Source organism: Cupressus sempervirens, chromosome 6 (assembly GCF_028749045.1).
Source record: "Cupressus sempervirens isolate cs-2001-9-10 chromosome 6, ASM2874904v1, whole genome shotgun sequence".
NCBI classification, from domain to species: domain Eukaryota; kingdom Viridiplantae; phylum Streptophyta; class Pinopsida; order Cupressales; family Cupressaceae; genus Cupressus; species Cupressus sempervirens.
Window position 1 is genome coordinate 563,458,123 of NC_143123.1, and position 22,775 is coordinate 563,480,897.

A 22,775-nucleotide genomic window follows, 5' to 3' on the forward strand; every position below is an offset into this window, starting at 1 on the left:
TAGTCTGAATTCTTCTCAAACTTGTAGAAACCCTTGTTGCCACAACTTCAAGAAATTTCACAAGGCAAAGTTTTTAAGCAATTCTCATAACCTGCTCTTGAAGGAAGACAAGGTTTGTTTATAAGGACTCCTCAACTCCAGAATGAGTCTCCACACTCAATGTGGGATAAAAGATATAATAATAACATAAAAAATGTTATTACATTAAAACTTAGAAAATTCCTTTTAATTTTTCCATAAGCTTGGACCCACAATTAATTGAAACGATGGCCCCTTTTATGATATCATGACCCTCACTTAAGTTATATATTATAACTTAACAATATAGGCTTAAAACCAATAATGTTTATTTTAACTAAATAAACATTAATATCTCCATTATTACTCAACATTTTTGAATGTCGTTTGGAGTGGGAGCTAACATGATAGAACTTCATATGACCATACCCCTTTTCTAAAAATAGCAAGGGTCTATCTTTATAACTCCAAAACTACTAAAAATAGCCTGACCAAGCCAAACTCAAAGGAAAACTCATCATAAACAAACTTTGGCAACCCAGAAGAGTACTCTGCTCTGGTCCTTGGAGGATCTCCACACCAAGGTGACCCTCTATCCAATCTTATTAGCCTATGAGGGTCTCTGATAGGCTAATCACCAGCTAAAGTGATGTCTCTAGCTAGAAGGGGACATCACAGTCTGCCCTCCTTGAAATTGCTTTTCCTCAAGCAATCTCAACTCTGGATGCTATAAAATCTCCTCACTCTCCCAAGTAGCATCCTCTACCGGCAAATCCTTCCACTTCACCAAATATTCTCGGATGGTATGTTTCCTCAAGTTCCTCTCTCTAAAATCCATGATAGCCTCCAGTATCAAAACAAGTTTTCCCTCATCATCCAGGGGTGGTAGTACTGTAGACGGCACAATATGATTCTCTAGCGCCTTTTTGAGGCGTGACACATGAAAAACATTGTGCACCTTGCTCTCTGCTGGCAAGTCTAACTCATAAGCCACCTCTCCCACTTTCCTGATAATCCTAAATGGACCATAGTATCGTGGCTTGAGTTTCTCGGCACCACTCTTCTTGAGAGTGGATTGACGGTAAGGCTGCAACATAAGATACACCATGTCTCCAACCTCAAAAGTCCGCTTAGTCCTCTTCTGATCTGCATACTGCTTTTGCTGATTTTGTGCCTTAGTTAGATTATCCTTGAGAGTCTTAACAAGGTCTTGACTCTCCTGTAACAAATCACCTGCACTGGGCACTCTACTGTCACTCAAAAGCAGATCCATAAAATTGGGTGCCTCATACCCATACAGGGCCATAAAGGGTGACATCTGAATAGACATGTGATAAGTGGTATTGTAGCAATACTCACAAAGATAAATCCACTTTACCCATGCCCTATGTTGCCCTGCTATATAATTTCTGAGATATCCCTCCACCCATTTGTTTACTATCTATGTTTGACCATCTGTCTGAGGGTGGTAGCTAGTACTCGGAGTGAGCTCTGTCGCACACAACCTGAATAGCTCCTACCAAAAGTGACTCATAAACCTGTTATCTTTGTCACTTACAATGCTCTAAGGTAAGTCATGTAATCTGAATATCTCTTTGAAGAACAACTCTGCCACCTGTGTAGCAGTGTATGTAGCAGTGATCAGAAAGAAGTGTGTAAACTTCGTAAGGCGATCCACAACCACATATATGCAGTCCCTGCCTTGGGCTCTAGGCAGTCCTGTGATGAATTCCATAGACAAACACTCCCACTTCCTATCAGGAATTGAAAGTGGCTACAGTAAATCGACTGGATAGGAGTGTTCTTGCTTATTCTGCTAGCAAGTGGGACACTCCCTAACATACTGAAGTACCTCTGCTTTGAGCCCTTTCCATGTGAATCTCTCTCTAATCTGTCAGTATGTCTTGTAGAAACTAGGATGTCCTGCCATAGGTGAATCATGAAAAGATTTCAAAACCACCCTCCTCACTACTGATCCTGGGACCAAAAATATTCATCCTTTGTAAATGATGAGCTCATTCACAAGGGTGTATCTGTTGTCCTGAATAGTCCCATCTATGAATCCAGCTACCCAAGTGTCCTTTGCATACTCTGCAAGGATCAAGTGTCTCCAATCCTCTGATATGTCTGTCAGTAAGCTCAAATGGGACCTACGTGATAAGGCATCAGCAACTACATTCTGTGTCCCCTTAAAATATGTAATGTCAAAGTCATAGGACTGTAACTTGCTCACCACTTTTTCTGCCTATCATTGAGATCTCGCTACCCCAAAAAGTGTCTTAGGCTATTATGGTCAGTTTTGATACAAAATTTGCTACCTACCAAATATTGCCTGAATTTGGCCAAAGCATGCATAATGACTAACATCTCCTTATCATATATGCTAAAGCTCCACTCTGGCCCTCTCAATTTCCTGCTCTCATAAGCAATAGGGTGCTTCTCCTACATAAGCACCGCTCCAATGCCCCCTCCAGAAGCATCACAATATAGCTCAAAAGGTTTGCTGAAATCTGGTAATGCTAACACTGGACAAGAAGTCATCAACCCCTTAAATTTCTCAAAACACTCATGTGCCTCAAGAGTCCACAAGAAAGCTCCCTTTCTCATCAAATCTGTCAAGGGTGCCGCATGCCTGGAATATCCATCCACAAACCTTCTGTAGAAACCACATAGTCCTAGAAAGCCCCTCAACTATGTAAGGTTCACCGGTGAAGGCCACTCCACAATGGCACGAATCTTTTTAGGATCCATGCACACGCCCTCTGCACTGATGATGTGACCCAAGTACAACAGCTCTGTCATGCCCAAATCACACTTTGACTCCTTTGCATACAAGGATTCTCTGTCCAATATACCCAGCACCGTGTCTAGGTGAACCAAGTGCTCCTCCCAAGATCTACTATATACCAAGATATCATCGAAGAAGACAAGTACAAATATCCTCAACTAAGGATGGAAAACCCTATTCATTGTTGCTTGAAAAGTAGCAGGTGCATTAGTTAGCCCAAATGGCATAACTACAAACTCAAAATGGCCACAATGACATCTAAAGGTTGTCTTCTCGATGTCCTGCTCTCTAACTCTGATCTGGTGATAACCTGATCTCAAATCTATCTTTGAGAAGAAGCAAGCTCCATCAAGCTCATCTATCAACTCATCGATCCTAGGAATGGGGTATCTGTTTTTAATCATCTTCCTATTAAGCACTCTATAATCAATGCACATCCTCAATGTCCCATCCTTCTTCTTTACTAACACCACTGAAGAAGCAAAAGGAGACTTACTTGGTCTAATGTGGCCCATAGCAAGTAACTCCTTTATGGTTTTCTCAATTTCATCCTTCAACCTCTTCGGATGCCTATAAGGTGTAATCATGATGGGCTTAGCCCCCTCCTCTAACTCAATGATGTGCTCAATACCTCTGTCTGGTGGTCTACCTGGTGGAATGTCACTGAACACCTTAGAGTGTTTAACTCTAAGCTCTTGAATATCAGAAGGATATTCAATCTTATGTTGTCCCTCCTGTGATGGCATCAACATGCACTCTACTGCCCACTCTACCTGATCATGTCGAATCAATCTAGCCATTCTATGAAAAGAGACCATCCTAAGATCACTACCCCTGATTGCCTTAAGAATATGTGCCATCCCATTCACTTTAAACCTCATCTCCATCTCCTTGAGGTTAAGAGTGAACTCACCAATATCATGCAACCAACTCATCCCAAGAACTACATCTGTATCTCCCATAGGTACAACATAAAAATCTGCCTTAAAGTCATAATTATTAACTTTCAATGGGAGTCCAGTGATCCTACGATCACATTTGAGGACATAGCCATCCGCTACCCTCACTCTAATTCCCCCAAACTCCTCTATTTGTATGCCATGCTTCTCCACCATCTTAGCATCAATGAAATTATGAGTGGCACCTGTATCAACCAAGGTTATGACTCGTTGTCCAGCAAGTACTCCTCTCATCCGGAATGACCCTTCTTGCTTAATACTAGTGAGATGAGCTTCCCTAGGTTGCCCATCTCCTTCCCCATCCTTGGACTCCATTTTAGACAAGTGTTCAGCCTTGTCTTCCTCTTTTTCACCATCTATTTCCTCTATATCAGACTGCTGATCTGAATTATCTGATTCTGATTCCTCATAGTATGCCCACATAACTCTATTAGCTTTTCCCTTTGGCCTAAGAGGACAATCATGGTTTGCATCATAGGGTCCCTTACAGTAGAAACATAATTTTTTCTTCCTCAAATCATTTAATGTTTCCCTGTCAAAAGGTGCTGGAGTTTTATCTTTAGAATCATTTTTAAAATCAGTCCTCTCTGGTTTTTTATAAAATGGTTTGTTATCCTTACTAGAAGATGCTCCTTTGGACTAAAATTTTTTTGTTGGGACTGCATGTTCCATACTTTTTGCCTTTTTCATTGCTTCCTGTAAAGAAATAGGATCAAATGCTTTTATCCAACCTCTTAGTGGTTCGGATAGGCCCTCAATGAAAAGAACTATCAATCTATGCTCTGAAATGTTTGGCAGCATGACTGCCAACCGCTGAAATTCACCAATGAAATACTCCAAGTTACCTGTTTGTTTCAGCTGTGCTAAGTCTCGGAAGTAAATCTCTAGATCTTTCTTGTCAAATCCTTCAACCAACCTATCCACGAAGTCCTGGTATTCTGTCACTTGGTTATGCTGAAGTGTTACCATACCATGGTACCACCAATCATGTGCTATTCCCTCCAAATGCAAGGTGGCATATTTGATAGCTTCAATCTCTGTCATTGGCCTCAGTGCCAAAAATGTGTCAAGCTTATGAATCCAAGCTTGAGCTGTCATCTTACCACTCCCATCAAATGTAGGCATAGTAAGCTTGCCTGTAGCCCTCTTCAGCTCACTATTTTGACCTCTAGGCCTCCTATCCTGTCTGAGTGACCTATAATGCTCTCTCCTCTGATTTACAAAGCATTCAAAGGTCATCCTCTCCCGAACCTGCGGAGCTAATAATTCCCATTCATCATTTGCAGCCATGAGTGCATCTGCGAATATGGGGTCTCCTATCGCCTCCTCTATCGGAGCTTCTTCTAGCTCCTCTGGAACAAATGTAGGGTGTGTAGGCCTATCAACTATTCTAGAATGGGTCTGTTGTGGTCTCTAATTACTTGTAGCACTCTTGTTATCTCCCTGTTCTCCCAGCTCCCCATTTTGTCTAACAGGTGGGTTCATCCTTTCTATCATAGTAGTGAGTGCCTGTAATGCCTGTGCCATCTGTTGCTGCCCTGTAACCATAGCACGGTAGAATTCTCTGGTATCTTGATCATCATTATTCCTCCTGTTTCTAGGTGGACTACCATCATGCCTCTCTTCCATATTTCCTATTTCCTGTAACTGTTCTCTTTCAATCAGAGCTCTCCTACGAGTATGGTACCTGTGTGGTCCAATTTCTAGTGGCTGCATATGACTCCCCAAACCCTTAGGATGGCAAGAATGAGGCTTTGATACCAATGTAAGAACCCCAAATAGGCTCTATGCTGATCACTGTTTGTTTCCCTGGGTGTAATGATTGTTTTTGGTTTTTTTTTGAATGTTTTAAGCTGTTTTTGGGTTTTTGAGTTGATGAAAAGAAAATACAAATATTGAAAACTAATCTTACCTAAAATTATAACTCAAATCTGGTTATAATGCTAATCGAATTCATTTATTCAGATGGCTCCTAATGTATGTACAATACTTATTGCTGGAAGAATACATTAAAAACATCATCATTAATAGTTGAAAAAAACTTGATTTTTGTCTCCAATATGCAACCACACTGCTGGTTGCTTCCTCCTTGGGCAGCGCCTATCAAAAATTGCAATATTAAATCTCTGATTTTTAATTCATGGTAGCGTTGTACTGTTCACAACACTATAGCTGTTGTTATAACCCCTTCCAACCTGTAAACATATTCATCCACTTTTTCCCTACTGAAACACAATATTGACTCCAGAATGAAGTCAACTCACAGGAAAAATTCAAGTGATATTTCACACCCTCAAATTGCATCAACTCTGAAGATACTACATTCTCCATCGTCTGAATTCTTCTCAAACTTGTAGAAACCCTTGTTGCCACAACTTCAAGAAATTTTACAAGGCAAAGTTTTTAAGCAATTCTCATAACTTGCTCTTGAAGGAAGACAAGGTTTGTTTATAAGGACTCCTCAACTCCAGAATGAGTCTCCACACTCAATGTGGGATAAAAGATATAATAATAACATAAAAAATGTTATTACATTAAAACTTAGAAAATTCCTTTTAATTTTTCCATAAGCTTGGACCCACAATTAATTGAAACGATGGCCCCTTTTATGATATCATGACCCTCACTTAAGTTATATATTATAACTTAACAATATAGGCTTAAAACCAATAATGTTTATTTTAACTAAATAAACATTAATATCTCCATTATTACTCAACATTTTTGAATGTCGTTTGGAGTGGGAGCTAACATGATAGAACTGCATATGACCATACCCCTTTTCTAAAAATAGCAGGGGTCTATCTTTATAACTCCAAAACTGCTAAAAATAGCCTGACCAAGCCAAACTCAAAGGAAAACTCATCATAAACAAATTCTGGCAACCCAGAAGAGTACTCTGCTCTGGTCCTTGGAGGATCTCCACACCAAGGTGACCCTCTATCCAATCTTATTAGCCTATGAGGGTCTCTGATAGGCTAATCACCAGCTAAAGTGATGTCTCTAGCTAGAAGGGGACATCACATTATGATATTTTTAAACACTTTGTTTAACACTATTTTATTATCATCAAGACATTTGTGAACTTATATTTACCTAAACTGATGATTAACCTATGGGTAGATAGTATGTCATCTTTTGCCAATATTATATATATAATGCAATATTTTATATAACCATCAAAATGTGTGTGCTAATATTTGAATTTAATTTGATAATGCTTATTTGCAAATATCTTTGCATTATAACTAACCTATTAGCAATGAAGCTGAAGATGATTGGAAGAATTCAAAGATGAACATTGAAGACAACCAATAGCATTCAAGGAGAAAAGATGTTGAGGTTTAGCCATGGTAGAAAACTTATAATAGTACCAAAGGACATAGCTGTGAGTATGGAGGAGATATGAAGAATTTCTATATTCTCTACATTTATTATTATGTCAAAGCGGTTGTCCAGACTTTACTATTCCTGCCTTGAGTTGTTATCTTTCCTTCTTTTTCTCCTATAGATTTATAGGTAGTTTGTTTGCTTTTCTATTTTGGAATAAGTTTCAATCTTCTATTTATAGGGATCGAACTAGTTGTGTTAGCAGTTAGAAGAAGAAGAAATTTTATGACAAGAATTATTAACTCTTGCAATGAGTTGTTTTTACAATTCTATGTATTGTTCCCATGTAATGAATTTCTAAAATGTAATGAAATAGTTCTTGGTTTACATTCTATGCTAGTAGATTAGCAGAAGCCAACCAAGGGGGCCCACTTGGGAGATGAATTAGATTAGAGTAGTGTAGACTTTTTTTTTAAAGCATTCTTAGTCTTGCAAGTAGAAGTTGTAAGTTCCTTCCTATAGTATTATACTTTGTGAATGTTCCTACAGCATCTGTAAGAATAGTTATAGTAGATGAACTACATTGGAATATATATTAGCATTTCATTACATTTCCAATATTCATTTTAGTAAAGAGTTAAGTGTGTCAGTTTCCTATAGCACAAGTGTAGGTTTTGTCTTTGTACTTTACTTTCCTATAGCATAAGCATAATGACTCATTAAGAGACCTAGTGCACATACTTTGCTAACCATTTCAAGTATATGTCCTTGGGTTGACAAAATTAAACGCACCTCATGGTGGGGAAAAATAATCCTCAGATTGAATACACTATTCCTAAGCATGGCCTTGAGCATGATTGTTATACACCTATTGTGAGGTGGACCATTTTAGGCACCGTAGTCGGGGATGGTGTCAAGCTAGGAGCATTTTTGAGTCATAGTTATTAGTTAAGTTTTTTTTAGAAATTTTTAGTCTTATAACTTTCTTCATCGGTGTGAAGAATTCAATGGCATGCATTGCAAAGGAAGATGACAAGATGAATATGGCAGATGTCTTCCACAAGAGTCTATTAATTTGAACAGAGAAATTGAAGAAGAAGAAGAAGCTAAGTTTCCTTTTGAAGACGCAAGCCCTATTTTTCCTATAGAATCATCCTCAAGAGCAACACCTATAGATAGAAGTGGTCTTCAACTTTTTGCTGAAATTTTAGCCACTTTCCTTGATAATACTTCTCTAAACCCACCAGTTGTTAATAATCCAGTAACCAATGTTCCTTTTCAACAGCAACTTCAAAATCTAATACCTCTAGTAATGGCACAACCTACCTTTTCATTCCCTCTTCCAAGTCTTGTAACCAATGCTAATCTCAAAAATATACCTCCAACTACTCTCCCAAAGTTCTATGACCTTACACCTAAAGACCTTGATACTTTCTTGTTTGAGTTTGACATACTCTATCATAGTTTTGACTACAACACTGATGCCCATAAGCTCAAGTTATTTCCAAAAACATTAAAAGAGTCATCTTTATGATGGTTCATGGACTTAGGAGCCAATGTAGTAGGAACTTGGGATGAAATGAAAACTCTCTTTCTAGATAAATATATAGAGTATTGCAAAGCATTTGGTTCAAGAGGAGATGATGTCTTCAGGATATCACAAAAGGAGGAAGAAACGTTGGAAGACTATGTTTCACATTTCTTGTCTACACTATCGAAGAACCCTCAGCATGTGTTGTCTGAGGATTCATAAAAGCTAGTTTTTCTAAGAGGTGTGAATGATAACTATCTAGAAGCACTAGACCTGATGGCTAGTGGTGATGTATATCAAGCTTCCTGGGATGACCTTAAGAAGATTTATTAAAACTATTCAAGGTTAACTATGAAGAAAGGTCGCAGACTTCATTCCATAGTCACTAAAGGAATCAACCAAGGTATTTCAAAGCTTGAGATATCTAACCTATTATTAGATTTTAAGAAGGATATTATAAATGATGTTGCTACACATCTTGACATAATGACTACTAAGAAGAAGCATGTAGAAGCTGAATTACAACTAGCTAAATATTGCCCTCATTTTTGGAAGCAAAAGAAGGATTGCCAATGCAAATTAGTTGCAACTATGGAGAACTAGCATCTTCCAATTGAGTACCTCAAGATAGATGGAGATGATGAGCAAGTATTTTTTGTTGCTCAACACTGATCATGGGCCCAACATCAAGGTATGCCTCAAGACCCTTTGCAAAATTCAAATTGATATGGTAACCAATGGAAAAATTATAATCTCCAAGGTCTTCCACAATATCATCAACCTAATTGGAATAATGTTGGGAAAATAATCCACAACAACCCTAATGGCCTCAGAATTTCCAACCATCCTAGCCCAACCAATAGAATAACCAATGGTAGAACCAGCATAACTACTGGAAAAATCAGCAAAACCAATGGCAACCACCCCAAGGGAATTGGTAGTCTACAAGCCAATGGAGGGGACCTTAATAGTGGCCTAACCAAAATACCAATACTCCACAATTACCGCCCCCAGTTCAACAACCTGCTCTAATGCCACCACCTACAAATCTTGGACCTCAAAAGCAAACATAGTTACCTACACAACCTTAGCCAATATCCACAATAACCCATGCATATTGCTAATGCTCAATAATATCCTACTTATGCTCTAAGTATTGTAGATATACATCTAATATCTGGTACAACTTTACCAATGCCTAAATAGCCTCTGATAACTGAAATACTAGATACTCCTATAGCATCAAAACCCCCAGTGTCTAAAGAGGTTGACCCAACCAATGTCACTATCTCAACCCAAGCTCAACTAGCAATGGAACCTCCTTTTGCAGAAAACCTTATACAAAGTAAACCTATACAAACAGAGGAACAACCTTGTGTATTGTTGATCAATTGAAGAACATGCATGTCCAAATACCCCTGTTCCAAGCTATTAAAGATGTTTCAATCTATAGAAAAGTCATTAGAGATGCCTACTTGAAGAAGCTTGGGAGGAAGAAAAAGGATCCTACCACAGTTCATATTGTAGGACAATTGGCTAACATTATGTTAGGAAAATTGATCACCCCAAAATATTTTGATCTAGGTAGTCCAATTGTGGATGTGAGTATAAATGGTTAGTTTGTTAAAAATGCTTTAATAGATCTTGGTGCTACTATAAATTTCATGACTAAAGACACCATGAAGAAGTTGAAAATTGAAGGATAAAGGGCTACTCCAACAATTCTACAACTTGCAAATAGTTCTACTATCACCCTTGATGGGATGATAGAAAACATAGTTGTAACCTTAGACTCTCTAGAGTATCCTGCAAACTTTATGATTCTGTCCCCCAAAGTTAATCTATCTGATTACCCTGTCATCCTAGGTCAACCATGGTTAGCTACAACTGATGCAAATATAAGTTTTAGGTCAGGGAATATGACCATATCCAATGGCCAAGCAACAAAGAAATTTGATTTATATCCTCCAGCGCAACTATTACCAGATTTAAGCACACCTATTTGGCCAGACTTAGGGGATGAAGAAGGAGAGTTAAATTTTATAGCATAGCTTATGATGTTACATAGACAATCCTTTATAAAGTTTTAGGAGGAAGATCTAGTACTTTAGAGTATTCTTACTAACAATTGTGTGGTAGAAAAAGATGTATCTAAAAGTTTTGTGTTGGAATTAACCACATATGAAGAAAGTGATGAGACTTATACTCTACTCAAAGAACTTGACATTATTCATCAACTCTTACCATGTGAATTAGAAGCAAGTCCAATATTTGAAGTTGCTATGATAGAGTCTACCACTACTGTTGAACTATCTAAAGGTCATAATCTCCATGTTAACCTCAAATTAACATCCACACAAATGGAATAGTTAACAAAGTTGCTTCAAAAGCATGAAAAGGCTTTTTGTATGGGACTATGGTAATATGAAAGGGTTGAGTCCTACATTGTGCACCCATAGGATATACATTGATGAAGGGTGTCTACCACATTGTCAACCCCAAAGAAGGATGAATCCAAGCCTTAGAGAAATATTAAAATTGAATTACAAAAACTGCTTGATGTTGGTTTTATTTATCCTATGTCTAATAGTAAATGGGCATCACCCCTAGTCATAGTGCCCAAAAAGGGAGGAAAATGGAGAATTTGTGTAGATTAAACATAATTAAACAAGGCCACCAAAAAGGATCACTTTCTTTTACCATTTATAGATCAAATTCTAGACACTCTAGCTAGAAAGAAATATTTCTCTTTTCTAGATGGGTACAGTGGTTATAATCAAATCAGTATTGCTCCTAAAGACCAAGAAAAAACCACATTAACTTGCCCATGGGGTACTTTTGCATACTCTATTTTTCCATTTGGTCTATGTAATGCTCCTACAACATTCCAACAAGCTATTATTAGCATCTTTGTTGATATATCACATGATTGTATGGAAATATATATGGATGATTTTACAACATTTGGAGTCACCTTTGTGGAAGCAATGATGGATCTTGAAAAAGTTTTGATAAGGTGTCAAGAACATAATCTGACACTTAATAGTGAAAAATGTTTCATGCTTATGCAAGAAGGTGTGGCACTTGGTCATTTCATATCAGCTATAAGAATACAAGTGGATCCAGCTAAGATAGAGGTAATTCAAACATTGCCCATACCTAAAAAACTAAAAGATGTAAGATCTTTTCTAGGACATGTTGGATGTTATAGACATTTCATAAGAGATTTTAGCAAAATAGCTAGTCGCTTGTATAAATTACTGACAAAGGAAGCTGAATTTAGTTGGACACTTGAATGTAATGAAGCCTTCCTGCAGCATAAGAAACTTCTCACTACAGCCCTGATGGATACTATTGTCTAATTATGTGTTGTCTTTGATGTTACACAAATGTCATATCAGTTGGCAATTAGTGCTCACCAAGCTTAGCTGGTTAGCAAGACAATTTTTTGTGTCTATCGAGCATTCTTGGAGATTACTCTACGAAGATAGTATCTATCGAGCTCACTCAAGAATCGAAGGGAAATATGGAAGAAGTCAGTGTTAACCGAGCTCTCATGGTTAACAAATTTTTTTTGGTTAGAGTCAGTATATACTGAGTTCACTTGGTTGCCAAAGGATTTTGCAATTTTTTAGTGTTAAGCAAGTTTCTATTGGTTAACATAGGAAATCATTTTAGGATCAGTGTTTATCGAGTAGTGTTGGCCAATGAAGGATTTCGTTGATTTCATAAATGAAGTTTAATTATTTCAAGTATTGATTCTAGCTTACTGAGGTAATGATTATTGGTAATTGTAAGTTGTAATTGGGCCAACTTGATAATCTAAAAGGTATAAATGAAAGGTCAAGTTGAGATTCTAAAGTGGATAAGTGACTATGCAAGTGTATTGATTGTTTGAAAAGGAAAGTGTGAGTGAATTTGAAGGATGATTAGATATCCTTGAGGAGCAACAAAGTTATATTTTGATCAAGAAGGATCTAGTGTGAAGTAGAATAAATATTTGTAATTAGCAATTCAGTTGCATCTCATTTAGGTCATTTCATTGTTACTTTCCTACCATTGTAGTAGTGATTCCAAAATCTTTTAGCAAAGTTGGTTTGACAACCAATTGTAAATCCTCTAACAAGGTGACAGTTTCACTGAATTTTTCCAAAGACCTCTTGCAAGGCCACTCCTAAAAGGGTGATTAAATCCTCTAACAAGGTCACACCTAATAGTGTGTTTTGTAACCTTTAACCAGGTTGAATCCTAACAAGGCTCACTTCAGAAGAGTGAAAATCAGTAGCTAGTTACTTGGTGGTTTTTCCCATATTGGGTTTCCATGTTAAATCTGGTGTCTCATGTGTTCATTTTATTTCTTTTATGCTTACATGTTAATCATTATGAATATTTAAGATCAATAATAAGTAACATACACTACATTTACCAAGTTACAACATTTTCAGTATGTTTACCGAGTGTCAGCAGTGAATAGATTTTTTCAGACATCTAAGGGATCTATAGATTTGTTTTTATAGCAACTAATTCAGCCCTCCCCCCCCCCCCCCACCCCCTCTCAGTTACCCCATCTATATTTCCAACAATTGGTATCAAAGCTTTTGGTGCTTGCAAGAAAGTTTTCAATGACCTAAGCTAAAGTTCAGGATGTCTTACAAGAGAGAAATTCCAAGGCTTAACAAAGATAACTTTTCAGCATGGCAGGGTCTCATGAGACTTCATTTGGCTTCCATTGGTGATTCAAGATTGAAATACCTTGATGAAGAATATACAACTCCTGGTATATTATCTGTTGGTGACATTGTTGGGAAAAAGATTCATAACACCATGATGATAGACATTGCATCTACTTTAAGCTATGAGGAATTTGATGATATCAAGGACTACAAAACTACCTTTAAAATGTGGAACAAGCTAAAAGATATCTATGGCGGTGATGACAATGTGAGGAGAGGCAAAGAAGAAGGCCTTAGAGGATAGTTTGATCATATGAGAATGAGAGAAGATGAAAATGTTGCCAAACATGTTGAAAGGATCAAAGCAACTGTTAGTGCAATCAAAGCTTCTAGAGGAGAGATCAAGGAAGAAATAATTATGAGTAAAGTTCTCAGTTTATGCAATTATAGTATCTAAAATTCAAGAAAGAAGGTTTGAGACAAATCATAAAATAACTTTGGATACCCTAGTAGGAAGATTGATAGCCTTTGAGCTAGATAACTATGACAATTATATTTCAGCTTCCAAGAATATTGAATCTGCATTTGAGGCCAAGCTTTCACTTAAGGGAAAAGGCAAGAAAATAAAGGACACTTAGTCAAAAAGTGAAGAAGAATCAAAGGAAAGTTCTGACAATGATCTTGAATTTGTTGAAGCTCTACTTGAAAGGAAATATTCTAGAGGCAAAGGAAAATACATAGGTAAAGTCTCCCTAATCTATTTTTGATGTGAAGAAATTGGTCACATTATTGCCTGGTGCCCAAAAAAAGGAAGCAAGGATGAGAAGAAAGGTCACAAGTGCAATGGAAAAAATTATTTCAAATCATTCAAGGATAAAGGTAAGAAAACATGTTTTATGGCTAAAGATTTAGATAACAGTGAAGATGAAATAGTTTACATTGTTGTGAAAGATGAATCTGATGATGATGAAGAAGATAAGATGGCATTTATCTCTCATGTGAGCAAAAATGATATATGGATCATAGATAGTGGATGTTCACATCATATGACTTGTGACAAAACAAAGTTTGAACACTTTGAAGACTATAATGGTGGTAGTGTAAGGTTTGGAAATAATGAACCTTGTTGCATAAAAGGAAGAGGTTGAATCTCATTAACCAAAGAACTTGTATGTGACAATGCCTATTGGGTGAAGGACTAAAACATAATCTGTTGAGTGTGGCATAGCTAATCAACATTGGATTCAAACTGGAATTCATGCATGGCAAGGAAAGAATGCTAGATGACAAAGGAAAATTGATTAGATTAGGCAAACAAACAAAAGGTAACTTATTTTATCTTGATCTTGGTGAGTGCTCATGTTTTATTGCTCAAGTTGAAGAAAGATGGTTATGACAGAAAAGGTTTTGTCATGTAAATTTTGATAACATGGTGAAAATAAAAAAATTTAGGAAAGTAAGAGGCATTCCTAGCTTGAAGAAACCTGATGTTGGTCTATGCAAAAATTGTCAAATTGGCAAAATGGGAAAGACTAGTTTTAAAAGAAAAAATTATCAGTTTGAAGATATTTTGGAAATTATGCATACTTATTTGTGTGGACCTATTGGAATTGAGAGCTATAATGGAGAAAAGTTCTTCATTCTTTTTGTTGATGACTATTCAAGAATGATGACTGTTATGTATCTTGGAGAAAAGTCAGAAGCATTTGAAAAATTCAAATGGTATTTGGAAGGAGTAGAGAAGGAAAAAGGAAAAAGACTGAAATGCTTAAGGTTAGATAGAGGTGGTGAATTCATCTCCAATGAATTCAATAACTTTTGCATTGAAAGAGGAATCAAAAGATAGGTATCAGCCCCTGGAACTCCTGAGCATAATGGAATAACTAAAAGGAGGAATAGATCTATCATAGATTGTGCAAGGACTCTAATCATTGAAAAGAACATTTCTATCAAATACTGGAAGGAAGCTATCAACACTACAATTCATACCTTAAACTGAGTATAGTTGAAGAAGGACTCATATTAAACTCCCTATGAGTTATGGTATGGCTATAAACCCAACGTAAATTACCTGAAAGTATTTGAAAGTAAATGTTATATCTTGAAAGAATCTAGAAAAGGAAAATTTGATGTGAAAGGTGATGAAGGTATATTTTTAGGATATTCTTGGTTGAGTGAGGCATATAGATGTTTGAATTTTTCTACTCATAAAATTATAGAGAGTGCACATGTGAGAATTGATGAGTTTGTAGAGAGGACTGAAGAAGAAAACAAAAAGGAACAAGAGGATTACAAGAGATTTGTTTTCATTGAACCTAATAAATTGCTAGACACATCTGTCAATCAAGAGATTTCTACTCCTGAGTCTTCCTCAGTCACCAAGCTGCAAGAAGTTCAAACCAAGTCACAACAACTTGAGTCAAATTTTGAAGCTACCAAGCCAATGGCTGCTAAGTCTGAAGGACTCGAGCTATAGACAGAACAACCAGAGCTAGAAGTTGAAATTCAAAATGAAGACAATAGAACTAAGTCAAAAGGAAAAGAACCTATATTGGCCAAGTATGTTAGGAGACATCATGTACTAGACCAGATTATTGGAGATAAATCAAAAGGTACTTGTCTACTTGCTGATTTTGAACCTAGAAATGTCAAAGATGCATTGGAAAATGAAAGTTGGATTGAAGCTATGAATGAAGAAATAGAGCAAATAGAGAAAAACAAAACCTAGACTCTTGTACCTAGGCCTAAAGGTAAAAATGTGATTGGAACAAAATGGCTATTCAAGAATAAGTTGAATGAAGATGGTAAGGTATCAAGAAACAAAGCTAGATTGGTGTGTAAAGGATATTCTCAAGAAGAAGGCATTGATTATGGTGAGACCTTTGCTCTTGTTGCAAGATTGGAAGGTGTCGGGACCTTACTTGCATATGCAACACATAAAGGATTTAAGGTATATCGGATGGATGTTAAATCTCCATTTCTCAATGATATTCTTGATGAAGAAGTCTACATTGAACAACCTGAAGGTTTTGTTGATCCATAAAAAAAGGACATGATTTGCAAATTACACAAAGCATTGTATGGTCTGAAATAAGCTCCTAGAGCATGGTATGAGAGGTTGCATAACTACCTTATTCAGATTGGTTTCTAGAGAACTAATGATAACAATAGTTTGTCTATCAAGGAAAGACCAGATAACAAGATTGTTTTGGTAGGAATATTTGTGGATGATACTTTGTTTATAGGGAATGATGATCTATGCAAAGAATTTTCAGAGCAAATGAAAAAAGAATTTGAAATGTCTATGTTTTTGAGATTAAGTTTTTTATTGGTCTTCAGATACAACAAAGCAAGAATGATATCTACATTACTCAATCTAAGTATATCAAGAAGATACTCAAGAAGTTTGGTATAGAAGATTGTAAACTAGTGGGAACCTCCATGTGTACTAGATTAAAGCTTACCAAAGATGATGATTCAAAAGAGGTAGATCAGACCTTATATAGATCAATGATTAGAAAATTATACTATGTAGCTCATACAATGCCTAATATTGCTCTTGTAGTTGGTATAGTGGCAAGATTCTTAGAAAAACCTAGAGAAAATCACATGATGGCAATCAAAAGAATCTTGAGATACTTGAAAGGTACTGAAGATTATGGCTTATGGTATAAACTTGGAGGAAATATAGACTTTAAAGTGTTTATAGATGCTAATTGGGTAGGAAAAATTGATGACAGAAAGAGTACAAGTGGTGGAGAATTCTTTCTTGGGAAAAGGTTGGTATCTTGGACAAGAAAAAAGCAAAATTGTATATCCCAATCTACAACAAAAGCAGAGTATGTTGTAGTAGCAGTGAACTGTTCTAATATTGTTTGGTTTAAAAAGTTGTTAAAAGGAATGAAGGTTGAGATCAAAAAGCTAATTGTCATATTTTTTGATAATACAAGTGCAATTAACATTTCAAAGAATCCAGTGATGCATTCCAAAACCAAGAAAATTGCTATAAAATCCCACTTTGTCAGAGAATTGGTGCAGATAAGGAAATCAAATTGGAATATGTCCATACAAAAGAATAGATTGTAGACATATTCACCAAGACATTACCTAAGGATGCATTCTTGTATCTAAGAGGTAAGTTAGGGGTCATTTCCCTATCTGAAGCTCACTAAAATAAAGTTTTAGTGATGCATCAATAGGAACCAAATTGAAGATCTATCGGTTGATGTAGCGTAGTCAAGAGAACATTGCATATTCAGTACTCAAGGTACATTGATACTCATTTGGTATGTGTTGTCTTTGGCATGTGTTGTGAAAGAGGGAGGGTTTACTGTAATATCAGTTGGCAGTCAGTGCTTACTAAGCTCAATTGGTCAGCAAGGGAATTTTTTGTGTCTACCGAGCATTCTTAGAGATTACTCTATGAAGATAGTTTCTACTGAACTCACTTAGGCGTCGAAGGGAAATATGGCAGAAGTTAGTGTTAACTAAGCTCTCATGGTTAACAAAGGAAAGTTGGTTAGAGTTAGTGTCTACTGAGTTCACTCGATTGCCAAAGGATTTTGCAAGTTCATAGTGCTAATCAAGCTTCTATTGGTTAACACAGGAAATCATTTGAGGATTAGTGTTTACTGAGCAGGGTCGGCCAATGAAGGATTTTGTTGATTTGAGAAGTGAAGTTTAATTATTTCAAGTATTGATTCTAGCTGATTGAGGTAATGATTATTTGTAATTGTAAGTTGTAATTGAGCTGACTTGGTAATCTAAAAGGTATGAATAAAAGGTCAAGTTGAGATTCTAAAGTGGATGAGCAAGTATGCAAGTGTATTGATTTTTTGAAGAGGAAAGTGTGAGAAAATTTGAAGGATGATTAGATATCCTTGAGGAGAAAAAAAATTATATTTGATCAATAAGGATCTAGTGTGAAGTAGAACAAAGATCTATAATCAGCAATTTAGTTGCATCTCATTTAAGTCATTTCATTGTTACTTTCTTACCATTGTAGCAGTGATTCCAAAATCTCTTAGCAAAGTTGGTTTGATAGCCAGTTGTAAATCCTCTAACAAGGTGACAGTTTCATTGAATTGTTCTAAAGACCTCTTGCAAAGCCACTCCTAATAGGTCGATTAAATCCTCTAACAAGGTCACACCTAACAATGTGTTTTGTAACCTTTAACCAAGTTGGCTCCTAACAGGGCTCACTTCAGAAGAGTGAAAATCAGTAGCTAGCTACTTGGTGTTTTTTCTCATATTGGGTTTCCACATTAAATTTGGTGTCTCATGTGTTCATATTATTTCTTTTATGCTTGCATGTTAATCACTGTGAATATTTAAGATCATTAATAAGTAACATACACTGCATTTACCGAGTTACAACATTTTCAGTATGTTTACTAAGTGACAACAATGAATAGTTTTTGTCAAACATCTAAAGGATTTGTGGATTCTTTTTGAGGTAACTGATTCACCCCCCCTCTCAGTTACCCCATCTATATTTCCAACAAGCCCTAGTTTTATAAGGCCCTGATTGGAATTTGCCTTTTCACATATACACAGATGGTTTTGACTATGCCATAGGTGCAATTCTAGGACAACAATATCAAAATCTTGAAAATGCAATATATTATATTAGCAAGAACATTCATGGAGTGGAATTAAACTACAAAGTGACTGAAAAAGAATTGTTATCAGTAGTTTATGCTTTGAACAAATTTTGGAACTACATAACTGGCTATCCCATATTTTTTCATACTGATCATGCACCAATTAAATATCTCATGAACAAATGTGCTATCATAGGTAGGTTAGCAAGATGGTTACTATTATTGCAAGAATTTGATATAAATATCATTGATAAGCCTAGAAGAGCCAATGTGGTAGCTAATTATTTATCAAGAATCCACCATGACAAGAATGAAACTACTCTGGTAGATGATGCATTTCTAGATGAGCATTTATTTCATATTGTTGTTCAAACACCATGGTATGAAAATATTGCTAATTATATTATAGCTAATAAAATGCCAGAACATTTTTCTTACAAGAAAAAGAGGCTAATTGTAGAGAAAAGTTTCCATTTCTCTTGGATAGATAATCTCTTGTTTTACACTAGACTTGATCAAGTTATGAGAAGATGTGTGAGAGAAGATGAGACATATGACATTCTATATGCATGTCATAATGAACCATGTGGAGGGAACTTTGTACCAAAAAGAATAGCCTTAAATTTTTTAACAACTGGTTACTATTGGCCTACACTTCATAAAGATGCAGCTAACTATACACAAAAGTGTGATAAGTGTCAAAGGATGGACTAACCAACAAGAATAGATGAAATGCCTCTCAACCCACAAATGGCATTAACACCATTTGAAAAATGGGGCATTGATTACATTGGTCCAATTGATCCTCCATCCAATGGAAAATCATATATCCTTGTGTGCACTGATGACCTAACAAAATGTGTTGAACTCAAAGCCATGAAGCATGCTCGTGATCACAAAGTTGTCAAATTTATGTATGAAGAAATTTTTACTCACTATGGTGTACCCAAAGAACTAATCACTAACCAAGGTGCACAATTTACTTCTAATATAATCTCAAAACTGATGAAACAATATAACATTAGGCACCATAAATCAAGTCCCTATCACCCTCAAGCTAATGGACAAGAAGAAGTCACAAATTGGGCGATAGAGAACATCCTCAAAAAAATAGTTCATTTGTGTCATGCCCCTAACAATTCTGCATCTGTTACCTCAAACTATGAGATTAGTTTAATTTACTAGATGGTTTGGTACTTGTTTTGAAACATTGATTTTGTAGAAACTATTTCGTTTCCGGCATCATTATGTTGTTTTATTTATGCACTATGAGAAGTCAGATGTTTCTAAGATCTGATTCTCAGAATTAATGTTGACATTTCAGATTCAGAAATCCTACAGTAAAGAAATGGTTCTCAGATAAGGCAATTCAATTTTGTTTTAAATTTCATTTGGATCGGTTTCAGTTTCATTATTTTTGGTCTTTTTCAGACTTATGATTAATGTGGCATTAAATTTTAACTGTCCTTAGAATCTTTTATTTGCCAATTTTCTTTTGGTATATTTGTGTTTATATATATATATATATATATATATATATATATATATATATATATATATATATATATATATATATATATATATATATATATATATATATATATATATATATATATATATATATATATATATATATGTTTATATTTTTATATATATACGTATATGTAATTGTTGGTATATTTGTGTGCTTGTGTTTATATTTATACAAGTTATAATTATATGCATATGTATATACATATTGATATGTTGTAATCTTAATATAAATTAGGATTAATATTGATATTATTATTAATATTAATATTATCATTAATATAAATATTAATGTTAACATTAATACCTAATACTATGTTAAGCTAAGTCATTTCCTAAGCTAACCTAATGTATTTGACTAAGACTAAGACCTAACCTAAGCTTTTACTGGCATGACCACTAGCCTAACTTAAATCTAGCCTTGTTTTGGGCTTGGCTTATGGCGGCAATGTTATGGGAATTTATGGTGGGTAGTTTCATCGATTTTCGAATTAGTACTGCACTCGCCATGTGTTGGAAAATTGAGAGAATAGTTGTTAGAGATAAGCTCGCAGTAATGAGCATTGATTTCCATGGTTTTTCGGTTGTTTTGGCTTGGAGTTAGTTGGATTTTGAGTTCAATCCACCATTGATGAACTCCAGTGGGGGTTTCATGGAAACTCTGGTGAACGAGTTTCTCTGCACTTATTTTGGGGATTTTGGTGACCATGAGGATGATTTTCGATTCTCACTCCAGCTTTATAAATCCTTACATATTCGTATTCCTCATTCTTCTATCTTTTCATGGTTGCATTTTCTCTATCTTAGTGTTTGAGAGGGTTTCATTGTTATCTTTGTACCAAGGCATAGAGAGTTGGAGGCTTGGGATGCGAGTTGGTAGTTGAGGGTTCTCCAGGCAGTTTCTCCTTGATTATCATTTCGCATTTGCACACGTAGGGGGCTTTTCTTTAACTCAATCCTTTTTCTTTTGTAATGTTTCATTTTTAAATAATGAATATTGAATACGCAGTGGCTTTGTGGAAAATTTGACACCCATCTCTGTGAGTATGACGAATTTAGTGTGTTCATCACCAAACTCGATATAAACCCAGAATCGGGTGTGAAAATTTATATACCCTGTTCTTTGTGTTGCAATGAATTTATAATGTATCTATGGGTTATAGAGAAACTAAATACTATACGGAATAGATTAAGGGAAAAGGGTTTGATGTTTCTCACAAAACATAAATGTGGGTTTCAGTCTATCCAAAACAATCATTTTCTTTATGGTATCGATTGCTTTATTTAAAGAGTCATGTAGAACAGAGGATGTTTGCTGAGTTGAATAGTGGACATTAAATGAGTTACATTGTTATAATGGCAGTAGTTAACTTACTGTTAGTCTTAAAACATCGATTTCAAACAAGAATATCTTGTAGGCTTTAGGAGAATTGGGAACTTTTAGATTCAACTATTTTTATGGATACAATTATTGTATTCGATGGGAGATCTGTATTTCATTTTAGGTGCAAGGATATTTGAATATGATATCAGACAGCATTAGATTTCTTTTTCATCGACTTTTTGACAAAAAGTTACTATTAAGAGTAGTAAAATTTTAGTTACCAGTAAGCTATTTGTTTCATTCAATGAAAAAGATTTTATATATATATATTTTAACTCTGACTTTAGATTAATGAGGTTTTATATATATATGGGTATATATAAGTATGTATGTGTGTATATATATAGAAAGATATTGCTGTGTATATATATGTATATATATGTATAAAAATATATGTATCAGTATGCATGTATTGTAATGCCCCGCCAAGGGATCCAAAGAATTTTACTAAGTTTGCCAAACAAATTTTTTTTTAATCATGAAAGATAAAACCATTCATAACATTTGCGGAAGCAATAGCAACAATTCAAATGAAAATAAACATAATATATAACAAGTTACATTCTTTAAAGATCCCTTAACATTGTATCACATCTAAATTAACTATTCATCTAACATCTCATCCTTATAAAATAACAATGATACATCTAATGTACTTAAACAATATACAAGTGTCCTTTTGTAATTATATTTTAGTTTAGCTCAATCATCCACTGTACATATCATAGGGTATGAAAAGCTTAAAATAATAAACATCCAAGTAAATAAAGTACATTATCATCATCTAATATTAATCCATGATGCAATAACATAAATGAAACCACATATCATACATGATACATCATCACAAAAGATAACCATATATCACAACATAAATAACTAAGTGCACGGTTCCTCCCAACTGTTAATAGCATCATTAGACCATCATGGATCCTAGCCATCCCTCCATGCATAACATT